Source organism: Lycorma delicatula, chromosome 1, assembly GCF_047948215.1.
Source record: "Lycorma delicatula isolate Av1 chromosome 1, ASM4794821v1, whole genome shotgun sequence".
Taxonomy (NCBI): domain Eukaryota; kingdom Metazoa; phylum Arthropoda; class Insecta; order Hemiptera; family Fulgoridae; genus Lycorma; species Lycorma delicatula.
Genome location: NC_134455.1, coordinates 393,631,070 through 393,644,511, shown reverse-complemented (window position 1 = coordinate 393,644,511; position 13,442 = coordinate 393,631,070). Strand labels below are relative to the sequence as shown.

Sequence of the window (13,442 nt, the reverse complement as noted above, 5' to 3'; positions counted from 1 at the left end):
TCTGTTTTACAGCCTTCAAAATTTTTCGTGAATGGACACAATTTGAAATAAATATTTATTAAAAGTATAAAGGTATGTGAAACTTTGCATTTTCTTTTTTTTTCTTTCTTTATTTATGATATATTATATATAATGATAGTTTACATAAAAATGAGAGGTGAAATGTTCAAAACCGCCCCTAATTCGCAGTACTCTGTTTATATCGGTTTTTAAAATTTAATCTGTTTATCTGTACGATTTAATTTTTTTTTTTTAATTTTCCACCCATAAGTCGAGAAATATATGTTGAATATAATGAAATTTTCATTAAGGTGACAAATTTAAGTTTTACAGATAACTTGATGAAACATTCTTACGGTTTTACTAGTTATTCTTGCAATTATCAAATGTAGTACTATGAATGTAGGACAAACTATAACAAACGACAAACATCACAAGCATTGTGTTGTTATTAAAGTTGAGGCACAAAAACCCGTACACAAAAACTGACATCATCAATCCATAATATTGGTATGGTGTCATGATGGAGAAATGAAAAAAAACGTTTAGTACACTTGTTGCATGGATGCCAAATCGTGTTCATTGAGTGATTAAGAATAAAGATAAACATATTAATTATATTAGATATTCACAGATTGTACAAGTATGGTTTCATTTGGAACTATTATTGAATAACTTCCTTGTCTGGATTAATTTGCATGCTTAATTTAACACTCTAGATTATTTTATTTTTAACATTCAATCATTCTAATTTAACTATTCTTTGTGTTTTACAGGCATCAAAATTTTTAACAATATTATTTAAGAAACGTGGGCATAAGACATTTTATAAATTATTCTACTTTGTTAAGGAAATTTAAATTAAAATTTATCGGTGAAAAATCAAGTGTTTAATTTGGGGAAAAAAAGGTTAGTGAAATTGCACTTTGTTTTATAAGAAGATGGCACGTTGTAATTTTTTAGCTGTATGATAAAAGTTTCTTTAGTAATGAAATAAACTTATCGTTACAATAGATTATTATTTACAAAAGTACTCTAGTAATAATAATTGCTATTCTTTGTTTCATACTTATCGTAATGTAAGGACATAATTAGGATCAAAATAGAGGAGGAATGAGGTGTAAGCCCACTCGCATAAAAGAAAAGTTTACTTAGTAAACTGAGGTAGTCGTAATATAGCGGGTTAGGGATTGTGATGGTTTTCTAATATATTCAATATAAAGAATTCCTATCACAGTATAGGCTACTATATTATCTTTGATGATTGACGTGGTAGTGCCTCTTTTGAAACCTTTCTAGGTCAGTAAGTTCCTTTTTGAGTAAGTATGTGAGATTTAGTGCTCTGACTACCAATATAGAGTTTATTTAAAAAATGAGTACCATTCCTTTTTGGAGATTTAGTAGTAATTAATTTACGAATGCAATCACAAAAAATTATTACGATTTATATGAATACAAGATAGATATTTATTAATTACCAGCAATACACATAAAGTAATATGTGTGATGCGAAGAGTCATCTGTTTTCAGTTCATTATTTCAAATATTCAAATTGTTATTTCAGTAATTTTTAAAATTCGGGTGATGCAATGCCAAGCTGGTATAGGACAATTTCTGATGACATAGATATCTCGTTGTTTATATTAACTTTCTTATAACACTACTTAATATTTGGTATTTACGTAAAAAGTTTTTAATTGTTTGTATATTGTTATAAAAATAATTTTTTTTTAATTTCAGTACTGAAGAAGCATTTGAAAGCAAGTTGTATGAAGTTGAATATGATAATTTTAAAGTTCAAATTTGAAAAAAAATCATAAAATCTGTAACAAGTTATAAAAGTAAAACATCATCATAAAATTTATTTAATGAAATGTACACTACAATTATAAAAATTCTTAATTTGATATTAGTTATTAATTTGTAAAACATTTGATCACATTGCATGTATTATTTGGAAAATTAAGCCAAACTTATTTACCTTAAAGGGGATACCCTTCTTCATTAAATAATTCTGTTGTAGTACAATAAATGTTTTCCTTTTTTTTATTTTAATTTTTATATTTTATTTGTTATAAAGTATAATATCAATCTATGATGTGTTTTACGTTTTATATGCTTTTGTGTTTTTGGAACTTTGATCCATGAATTATAATAAAAGTTTCAAAGTAAAAATGTTGATAAAATATAGAACTATGATTTTTTTTCTAAGTAGCAGTCCTTCCAACAACTGGTAAACACTTTGTTTGCTAAATTTACAATAAATAGCACTTGCTGTACAGTAGCAACATATTCCGCCAGACCTTTGATTATATAAATGTTGGAATACCATCAAAACTAGTACAGCTCTGGATCTAATAGAGTTAACATCCTAGATTCTAAAAGCTAGACTTTTTTGCTGTTGAAATCGCAAGGACGTGTTTGTTTAATCCAGCTATTGTTATCAGATGTTTTGAGCATTGTACACCAAAGATAAGAGGAAAGTGCAGGCCAAAGAAGAACGAAGAGGTCTTCGGAAGAAGAAGAGGGAGTAGAAGAAGAAGGAAGACCAACCACTCGTCTCAACATCACGAACTGGAGTCCGGAACAGAGCCCAGCAGAGATGCGTCCTGAAGGGCAGCCATACCAGAAGCGGATGAAGAGCTTCTACACAACCTCTCCTTTTCAAAACTTACAGGAAAGATAAAATAACCCAGCAATTGCGACTCCTCCGGAAAAGGAGACACATTGCTCTTTCCTTATAGCTAGTGCCACGTTGTGGCGTATTCCTGCTAGCCTATTAAGCGTTAGCACCGAAAGGACTTCAGTGGACGTTCTGAAGGGGAATTACGTCGGGAGGACAGGCTTTATAAGCCTAGTTTTCTGCGTTCGGCCCATGAAATGGGTTCGATAACGCTGGTTGAACAATGGATTGGAATGCAATTAAATACGTCTTAAAATACTAAATAATAATAAAGAAAACTTGAAAAAATTAGACCCGCTAACTAAAAATAAACCTCAAAAACACGCCCGATAGAATCACCCAGCAGCAAGGGACTCTATCCAGGTTCTGCGATAAAGTAGGGAGTAATAAACTCCCGCCAACTTTGCATTCCATTCCATTCCAAAGATAGGAACACCTTGCTCCACATGTTGAATCTCAGTGGCTATCCCACTTTCAGATTCATCTAGTAAATTTTGAGGGTTTAGAGGTTGCAATAAAAGTACTTGTTCACCATTAGGCACTGGGCTTATGGCATATAAGGAATTTCTCTGTCATACTATAGGCTACTATATTATCTTGAAAGTTTTGGTGATTGACATTGTAGTGGCAATTTTTGAAGTAGTTACAGGTCAAGGTGATTATTACAAAGATTATAAATGATTATATACCAAATATAGAAACATCACATTGTTCCTCCTCATGTTGAATTTCAGTAGTAGTAAAGTTTGATGCTTTGGAGGTTCCAGTGAAAGTACATCGCCACCATTAAGCGCTGGGCTTATAGCAAATGTCTTGTGTTCTGCACTCATGTGCCCAATTCTTCTCTGAAAGAACAATTTACAAAATGCTTTTAAAATCCAACAATTGGTGAAGGGAAAATTCTGACACTCACTTCCATAAGGTACAGAAGAGGCGACGGTTGTACAAATTAATAATTGCTTGTTTTTTAAAAAGAGGTGACAAAATAAGGGACTGAAATACTCATCTTACATATATATATATATCCATTTTGCTATTACATATGCTGTCGTTCTCCTCAAAGGGATGATGAATGGTACTGAGTATAAGGCACTGTTTTGCCCAGGAAGTGGGAAACTGAACCCATAAGCGGAAGAACTTCTTCAAGAAATCATAAGTAGTAGAATACAGAAAGCAACGGAAGGCATTGTATTGAAGGTCCTAGTGATAATCTCTCGCATTACACTATGATGCTATCTGGAAAGTACAGTATTGAAGAAGATCCCATATTCTGTCATTTTAAATTTATTATACAAAATCTGCAATTACTAATGGTCATGTAATGGGAAGATAATATACTATTCTTTGGTGGACATCTAAAAAGTTAAAAAATCATGGACATCTAAAAAGATATCTACGCCTAAAAAGTTTAATTATAAATCATAAGTTTCATAAACATATTTATTTCTGTATTCTTTGTTTCAAAAAGTAAATTAATCGACTTTTCCTTTCTGAAGGACAGTGATTTGATGAGACCGCTTGATCTTCACATCATTAAGCTGAGAACAAGTGCTTTCGAAAGATGTTAATCTGTAATTAAAGGAAAAAGGGAAATCTTGTTGACCAGCCTGTTATATTTGAAACAACGTTTGTCTCTGGTTTGAAATGATTTGTAGGATATTTCCATAATAATTGATAATGTATTAATATATCTGTTATTTTTAAAAAGTATTCATTTCTACTTAGTGGTTATTGTGTATAATGATTTTCTGTATGATTATGTTTGCAAGTTTGTATACTGTTTAATTAGGTATTCAGTACTGTATTTTATATTTTTTGTATTTTACGTTTGAGATTATTATTCCCGACATATAAGCAAAGTGTGTAAGGACAACAGTTACATCAATTAGGTTGACTTTTGCAAATTCTACAGTTTTAATAAAGAGAATACTGCATTTTTATTAGTTTGTAATGAATCGCATATAGTCTGAAGCTACTGATTTTCACTTGTTTGTCCCAATTATACAGATATGTCCGCTATGAATTCTTGCCTGAATTTTGGTATTCACTAATCTCAAAAATGTTGTTCGTTTTTCATTTTGAATATTTTCGACTGAATTTTATTTTCTTAAACCTAGCGTAGATTATGAAAACAACATTATGTTCGGTAGTGCATGTTAATAGAATGTTTCTCTACTTAAAAATTATTGTTTTTTAAGTGGTTGTGTTTATTTTTGTCTGCAATTTCATGTGTTATTCTTCTTATATTCTTTAATATAACTTATTTACATTTTTATAAATTTCATATAAAATTAGGATATCTTATAAAATGATCGTTAGATTGATTGATGACCTGTAGACCTGTTGATTGATTCTCGTCTTACTCTTCCCAGCACATTCCCTCAAATTTATTCTTCTTCTTTGTGCCGAGTGGGTCAGTTACCTTTATTCCATGTATAAATATATAAAGTTCCATATATAAAGTAAAGGTACAGCGATGTTTACTGGTAGCATGCAGTTAAATATTTGATCGTACTTTAAAATTATTTGTAACTAAAGAAAAAATAAAATATAATTTAAAAACATAAAGTGCAGTGTTGCGGGTAACTATGGTAAAAAAAGAAGTTTTTGGTTTTCCATGGCAACAATATTTTTTCTTATTTATTATTTTAATACTGTGACTAACAGTAAAAACACATTCAGACGATTTAAGCTATTATAAATAGTATAAATAATATAACTGATAACTGATAAAATGAAAGGCAAACTAATATTGGCATCTGTCTTTGCTGTTTATGTAGCAGCACAGTGGTGGCGGTATGTAAATATTTAATTACAAAAAAAGTAATTGTAATTTTATGACCATCTAATAAGATTCTGTAATTTCTTAGTAATGTGTATTCCTTAATTCATGTGTATTATTTGCAGAACGAAACGTCGCCGTGCATCACAACCCCAAGCACCTCCGAGTCTACCACGTCCACGTCCATTAATTTATCCAGTGGGTACCTGCCTTGCATGCAAGGAGGTAAACTGCTGGGTAAAAAGGCGGAAGTTAGTTTATACTTAGCTTACTTCCAAAAACGGTAAGCTAATAATATTTAAATAATATCATATTATGAGGAAAATTATTAATATAATTAAGAATAAGTAAATTTCAATGAGTATAAGTATAATTTTATTGTTCTCTGAAGGTCTGGGCGTACATGATGCTTCTAACCTTGTACATGCCAGTACAAAAGCTTATTTACTTTAGATGTTTATTTTGTTTTTCGTAACTTTGTTTAATCATATAATCATATATATAACTCTAACATGTTATTCTCATTCTTTCATTATGCTTGTTTAAATTTACATGGCAATACCGCAGAACATATCAGTAAAGTATTCCAGTGGCGGTTATCCAATAGGAATAGTGGACTATCACCAGATAAGTGAATTGAAAAATGTGTTGAATCTGAAATGATAATAAATATGATGACTTTACACTATAATCCTGCAATAACTACTTCTATAGAAATTACTATTCTACATTATTTTTAATTTGATGATGTAGCTATTAAAGCATATATCATATGTCTTCTGCTATCACAAACTAGAAAAAAACTGTAAATTATTAGGGTTAAGTGCTGTGACCTGTCTTAAGTGGTTTTCGCTTATGAACAAAATTTTTAATTCAATTTAATGATAATATGTCATTCACATGAGGAGGTGGTTATTAAATCATTTTCACTAGAAGGTGGAGCCAAATACTAATCTTCAGTTTGGTATACGTGAAAAATATAAAGGAATCATATTGCCTGCCTGAATAGTAATAATTAATGATAAAAAAAGCCATATTCTTCCTTAAGTATTATTTCAAATTTTTTAGGTGATAAATTTCTCCACAAGTTTCATGTATTGAAATAACAAATATTAGATTAAACTATAAACGGTGTAACTCTTCTTCTAAATTTTAGGTATATTCTTTTTTGTCTAATTATGTTCATTTTCTTTCTATTTTACAGCCTTCAAAATTTTTCGTGAATGGACACAATTTGAAATAAATATTTATTAAAAGTATAAAGGTATGTGAAACTTTGCATTTTCTTTTTTTTTCTTTCTTTATTTATGATATATTATATATAATGATAGTTTACATAAAAATGAGAGGTGAAATGTTCAAAACCGCCCCTAATTCGCAGTACTCTGTTTATATCGGTTTTTAAAATTTAATCTGTTTATCTGTAGGATTTAATTTTTTTTTTTTAATTTTCCACCCATAAGTCGAGAAATATATGTTGAATATAATGAAATTTTCATTAAGGTGACAAATTTAAGTTTTACAGATAACTTGATGAAACATTCTTACGGTTTTACTAGTTATTCTTGCAATTATCAAATGTAGTACTATGAATGTAGGACAAACTATAACAAACGACAAACATCACAAGCATTGTGTTGTTATTAAAGTTGAGGCACAAAAACCCGTACACAAAAACTGACGTCATCAATCCATAATATAGGTATGGTGTCATGATGGAGAAATGAAAAAAAAAACGTTTAGTACACTTGTTGCATGGATGCCAAATCGTGTACATTGAGTGATTAAGAATAAAGATAAACATATTAATTATATTAGATATTCACAGATTGTACAAGTATGGTTTCATTTGGAACTATTATTGAATAACTTCCTTGTCTGGATTAATTTGCATGCTTAATTTAACACTCTAGATTATTTTATTTTTAACATTCAATCATTCTAATTTAACTATTCTTTGTGTTTTACAGGCATCAAAATTTTTAACAATATTATTTAAGAAACGTGGGCATAAGACATTTTATAAATTATTCTACTTTGTTAAGGAAATTTAAATTAAAATTTATCGGTGAAAAATCAAGTGTTTAATTTGGGGAAAAAAAGGTTAGTGAAATTGCACTTTGTTTTATAAGAAGATGGCACGTTGTAATTTTTTAGCTGTATGATAAAAGTTTCTTTAGTAATGAAATAAACTTATCGTTACAATAGATTATTATTTACAAAAGTACTCTAGTAATAATAATTGCTATTCTTTATTTCATACTTATCGTAATGTAAGGACATAATTAGGATCAAAATAGAGGAGGAATGAGGTGTAAGCCCACTCGCATAAAAGAAAAGTTTACTTAGTAAACTGAGGTAGTCGTAATATAGCGGGTTAGGGATTGTGATGGTTTTCTAATATATTCAATATAAAGAATTCCTATCACAGTATAGGCTACTATATTATCTTTGATGATTGACGTGGTAGTGCCTCTTTTGAAACCTTTCTAGGTCAGTAAGTTCCTTTTTGAGTAAGTATGTGAGATTTAGTGCTCTGACTACCAATATAGAGTTTATTTAAAAAATGAGTACCATTCCTTTTTGGAGATTTAGTAGTAATTAATTTACGAATGCAATCACAAAAATTATTACGATTTATATGAATACAAGATAGATATTTATTAATTACCAGCAATACACATAAAGTAATATGTGTGATGCGAAGAGTCATCTGTTTTCAGTTCATTATTTCAAATATTCAAATTGTTATTTCAGTAATTTTTAAAATTCGGGTGATGCAATGCCAAGCTGGTTATAGGACAATTTCTGATGACATAGATATCTCGTTGTTTATATTAACTTTCTTATAACACTACTTAATATTTGGTATTTACGTAAAAAGTTTTTAATTGTTTTTATATTGTTATAAAAATAATTTTTTTTTAATTTCAGTACTGAAGAAGCATTTGAAAGCAAGTTGTATGAAGTTGAATATGATAATTTTAAAGTTCAAATTTGAAAAAAAATCATAAAATCTGTAACAAGTTATAAAAGTAAAACATCATCATAAAATTTATTTAATGAAATGTACACTACAATTATAAAAATTCTTAATTTGATATTAGTTATTAATTTGTAAAACATTTGATCACATTGCATGTATTATTTGGAAAATTAAGCCAAACTTATTTACCTTAAAGGGGATACCCTTCTTCATTAAATAATTCTGTTGTAGTACAATAAATGTTTTCCTTTTTTTTATTTTAATTTTTATATTTTATTTGTTATTAAGTATAATATCAATCTATGATGTGTTTTACGTTTTATATGCTTTTGTGTTTTTGGAACTTTGATCCATGAATTATAATAAAAGTTTCAAAGTAAAAATGTTGATAAAATATAGAACTATGATTTTTTTTCTAAGTAGCAGTCCTTCCAACAACTGGTAAACACTTTGTTTGCTAAATTTACAATAAATAGCACTTGCTGTACAGTAGCAACATACTCCGCCAGACCTTTGATTATATAAATGTTGGAATACCATCAAAACTAGTACAGCTCTGGATCTAATAGAGTTAACATCCTAGATTCTAAAAGCTAGACTTTTTTGCTGTTGAAATCGCAAGTACGTGTTTGTTTATTCCAGCTATTGTTATCAGATGTTTTGAGCATTGTACACCAAAGATAAGAGGAAAGTGCAGGCCAAAGAAGAACGAAGAGGTCTTCGGAAGAAGAAGAGGGAGAAGAAGAAGAAGGAAGACCAACCACTCGTCTCAACATCACGAACTGGAGTCCGGAACAGAGCCCTGCAGAGATGCGTCCTGAAGGGCAGCCATACCAGAAGCGGATGAAGAGCTTCTACACAACCTCTCCTTTTCAAAACTTACAGGAAAGATAAAATAACCCAGCAATTGCGACTCCTCCGGAAAAGGAGACACATTGCTCTTTCCTTATAGCTAGTGCCACGTTGTGGCGTATTCCTGCTAGCCTATTAAGCGTTAGCACCGAAAGGACTTCAGTGGACGTTCTGAAGGGGAATTACGTCGGGAGGACAGGCTTTATAAGCCTAGTTTTCTGCGTTCAGCCCATGAAATGGGTTCGATAACGCTGGTTGAACAATGGATTGGAATGCAATTAAAACGCTGGTTGAACAATGGATTGGAATGCAATTAAATACGTCTTAAAATACTAAATAATAATAAAGAAAACTTGAAAAAATTAGACCCGCTAACTAAAAATAAACCTCAAAAACACGCCCGATAGAATCACCCAGCAGCAAGGGACTCTATCCAGGTTCTGCGATAAAGTAGGGAGTAATAAACTCCCGCCAACTTTGCATTCCATTCCATTCCAAAGATAGGAACACCTTGCTCCACATGTTTTGGCTATCCCACTTTCAGATTCATCTAGTAAATTTTGAGGGTTTAGAGGTTGCAATAAAAGTACTTGTTCACCATTAGGCACTGGGCTTATGGCATATAAGGAATTTCTCTGTCATACTATAGGCTACTATATTATCTTGAAAGTTTTGGTGATTGACATTGTAGTGGCCCTTTTGAAGTAGTTAACAGGTCAAGGTGATTATTACAAAGATTATAAATGATTATATACCAAATATAGAAACATCACATTGTTCCTCCTCATGTTGAATTTCAGTAGTAGTAAAGTTTGATGCTTTGGAGGTTCCAGTGAAAGTACATCGCCACCATTAAGCGCTGGGCTTATAGCAAATGTCTTGTGTTCTGCACTCATGTGCCCAATTCTTCTCTGAAAGAACAATTTACAAAATGCTTTTAAAATCCAACAATTGGTGAAGGGAAAATTCTGACACTCACTTCCATAAGGTACAGAAGAGGCGACGGTTGTACAAATTAATAATTGCTTGTTTTTTAAAAAGAGGTGACAAAATAAGGGACTGAAATACTCATCTTACATATATATATATATCGATTTTGCTATTACATATGCTGTCGTTCTCCTCAAAGGGATGATGAATGGTACTGAGTATAAGGCACTGTTTTGCCCAGGAAGTGGGAAACTGAACCCATAAGCGGAAGAACTTCTTCAAGAAATCATAAGTAGTAGAATACAGAAAGCAACGGAAGGCATTGTATTGAAGGTCCTAGTGATAATCTCTCGCATTACACTATGATGCTATCTGGAAAGTACAGTATTGAAGAAGATCCCATATTCTGTCATTTTAAATTTATTATACAAAATCTGCAATTACTAATGGTCATGTAATGGGAAGATAATATACTATTCTTTGGTGGACATCTAAAAAGTTAAAAAATCATGGACATCTAAAAAGATATCTAGGCCTAAAAAGTTTAATTATAAATCATAAGTTTCATAAACATATTTATTTCTGTATTCTTTGTTTCTAATTCAAAAAGTAAATTAATCGACTTTTCCTTTCTGAAGGACAGTGATTTGATGAGACCGCTTGATCTTCACATCATTAAGCTGAGAACAAGTGCTTTCGAAAGATGTTAATCTGTAATTAAAGGAAAAAGGGAAATCTTGTTGACCAGCCTGTTATATTTGAAACAACGTTTGTCTCTGGTTTGAAATGATTTGTAGGATATTTCCATAATAATTGATAATGTATTAATATATCTGTTATTTTTAAAAAGTATTCATTTCTACTTAGTGGTTATTGTGTATAATGATTTTCTGTATGATTATGTTTGCAAGTTTGTATACTGTTTAATTAGGTATTCAGTACTGTATTTTATCTTTTTTGTATTTTACGTTTGAGATTATTATTGCCGACATATAAGCAAAGTGTGTAAGGACAACAGTTACATCAATTAGGTTGACTTTTGCAAATCCTACAGTTTTAATAAAGAGAATACTGCATTTTTATTAGTTTGTAATGAATCGCATAAAGTCTGAAGCTACTGATTTTCACTTGTTTGTCCCAATTATACAGATATGTCCGCTATGAATTCTTGCCTGAATTTTGGTATTCACTAATCTCAAAAATGTTGTTCGTTTTTCATTTTGAATATTTTCGACTGAATTTTATTTTCTTAAACCTAGTGTAGATTATGAAAAAAACATTATGTTCGGTAGTGCATGTTAATAGAATGTTTCTCTACTTAAAAATTATTGCTTTTTAAGTGGTTGTGTTTATTTTTGTCTGCAATTTCATGTGTTATTCTTCTTATATTCTTTAATATAACTTATTTACATTTTTATAAATTTCATATAAAATTAGGATATCTTATAAAATGATCGTTAGATTGATTGATGACCTGTAGACCTGTTGATTGATTCTCGTCTTATTCTTCCCAGCACATTCCCTCAAATTTATTCTTCTTCTTTGTGCCGAGTGGGTCAGCTACCTTTATTCCATGTATAAATATATAAAGTTCCATATATAAAGTAAAGGTACAGCGATGTTTACTGGTAGCATGCAGTTAAATATTTGATCGTACTTTAAAATTATTTGTAACTAAAGAAAAAATAAAATATAATTTAAAAACATAAAGTGCAGTGTTGCGGGTAACTATGGTAAAAAAAGAAGTTTTTGGTTTTCCATGGCAACAATATTTTTTCTTATTTATTATTTTAATACTGTGACTAACAGTAAAAACACATTCAGACGATTTAAGCTATTATAAATAGTATAAATAATATAACTGATAACTGATAAAATGAAAGGCAAACTAATATTGGCATCTGTCTTTGCTGTTTATGTAGCAGCACAGTGGTGGCGGTATGTAAATATTTAATTACAAAAAAAGTAATTGTAATTTTATGACCATCTAATAAGATTCTGTAATTTCTTAGTAATGTGTATTCCTTAATTCATGTGTATTATTTGCAGAACGAAACGTCGCCGTGCATCACAACCCCAAGCACCGCCGAGTCTACCATGTCCACGTCCATTAATTTATCCAGTGGGTACCTGCCTTGCATGCAAGGAGGTAAACTGCTGGGTAAAAAGGCGGAAGTTAGTTTATACTTAGCTTACTTCCAAAAACGGTAAGCCAATAATATTTAAATAATAACATATTATGAGGAAAATTATTAATATAATTAAGAATAAGTAAATTTCAATGAGTATAAGTATAATTTTATTGTTCTCTGAAGGTCTGGGCGTACATGATGCTTCTAACCTTGTACATGCCAGTACAAAAGCTTATTTACTTTAGATGTTTATTTTGTTTTTCGTAACTTTGTTTAATCATATAATCATATATATAACTCTAACATGTTATTGTCATTCTTTCATTATGCTTGTTTAAATTTACATGGCAATACCGCAGAACATATCAGTAAAGTATTCCAGTGGCGGTTATCCAATAGGAATAGTGGACTATCACCAGATAAGTGAATTGAAAAATGTGTTGAATCTGAAATGATAATAAATATGATGACTTTACACTATAATCCTGCAATAACTACTTCTATAGAAATTACTATTCTACATTATTTTTAATTTGATGATGTAGCTATTAAAGCATATATCATATGTCTTCTGCTATCACAAACTAGAAAAAAACTGTAAATTATTAGGGTTAAGTGCTGTGACCTGTCTTAAGTGGTTTTCGCTTATGAACAAAATTTTTAATTCAATTTAATGATAATATGTCATTCACATGAGGAGGTGGTTATTAAATCATTTTCACTAGAAGGTGGAGCCAAATACTAATCTTCAGTTTGGTATACGTGAAAAATATAAAGGAATCATATTGCCTGCCTGAATAGTAATAATTAATGATAAAAAAAGCCATATTCTTCCTTAAGTATTATTTCAAATTTTTTAGGTGATAAATTTCTCCACAAGTTTCATGTATTGAAATAACAAATATTAGATTAAACTATAAACGGTGTAACTCTTCTTCTAAATTTTAGGTATATTCTTTTTTGTCTAATTATGTTCATTTTCTTTCTCTTTTACAGCCTTCAAAATTTTTCGTGAATGGACACAATTTGAAATAAATATTTATTAAAAGTATAAAGGTATGTGAAACTTTGCATTTT

The 13,442-nt window shown here is 30.2% G+C and overlaps 1 long non-coding RNA gene across 2 annotated transcripts; it reads left to right on the top strand.

The window, feature by feature from the left end:
- The first annotated feature begins 777 nt into the window (after positions 1 to 777).
- LOC142318471 (uncharacterized) lies at positions 778 to 13,425 on the top strand. Of its 2 annotated transcripts, XR_012754935.1 has the most exons (5): positions 778 to 909; positions 5,591 to 5,748; positions 7,436 to 7,568; positions 12,283 to 12,440; positions 13,362 to 13,425. It is a non-coding gene; the product is annotated as an uncharacterized LOC142318471 (long non-coding RNA). The 2 variants fall into 2 exon arrangements; XR_012754936.1 differs by lacking the exons at positions 7,436 to 7,568; positions 12,283 to 12,440; positions 13,362 to 13,425 and adding an exon at positions 6,670 to 6,733.
- Positions 13,426 to 13,442: the final 17 nt, after the last annotated feature.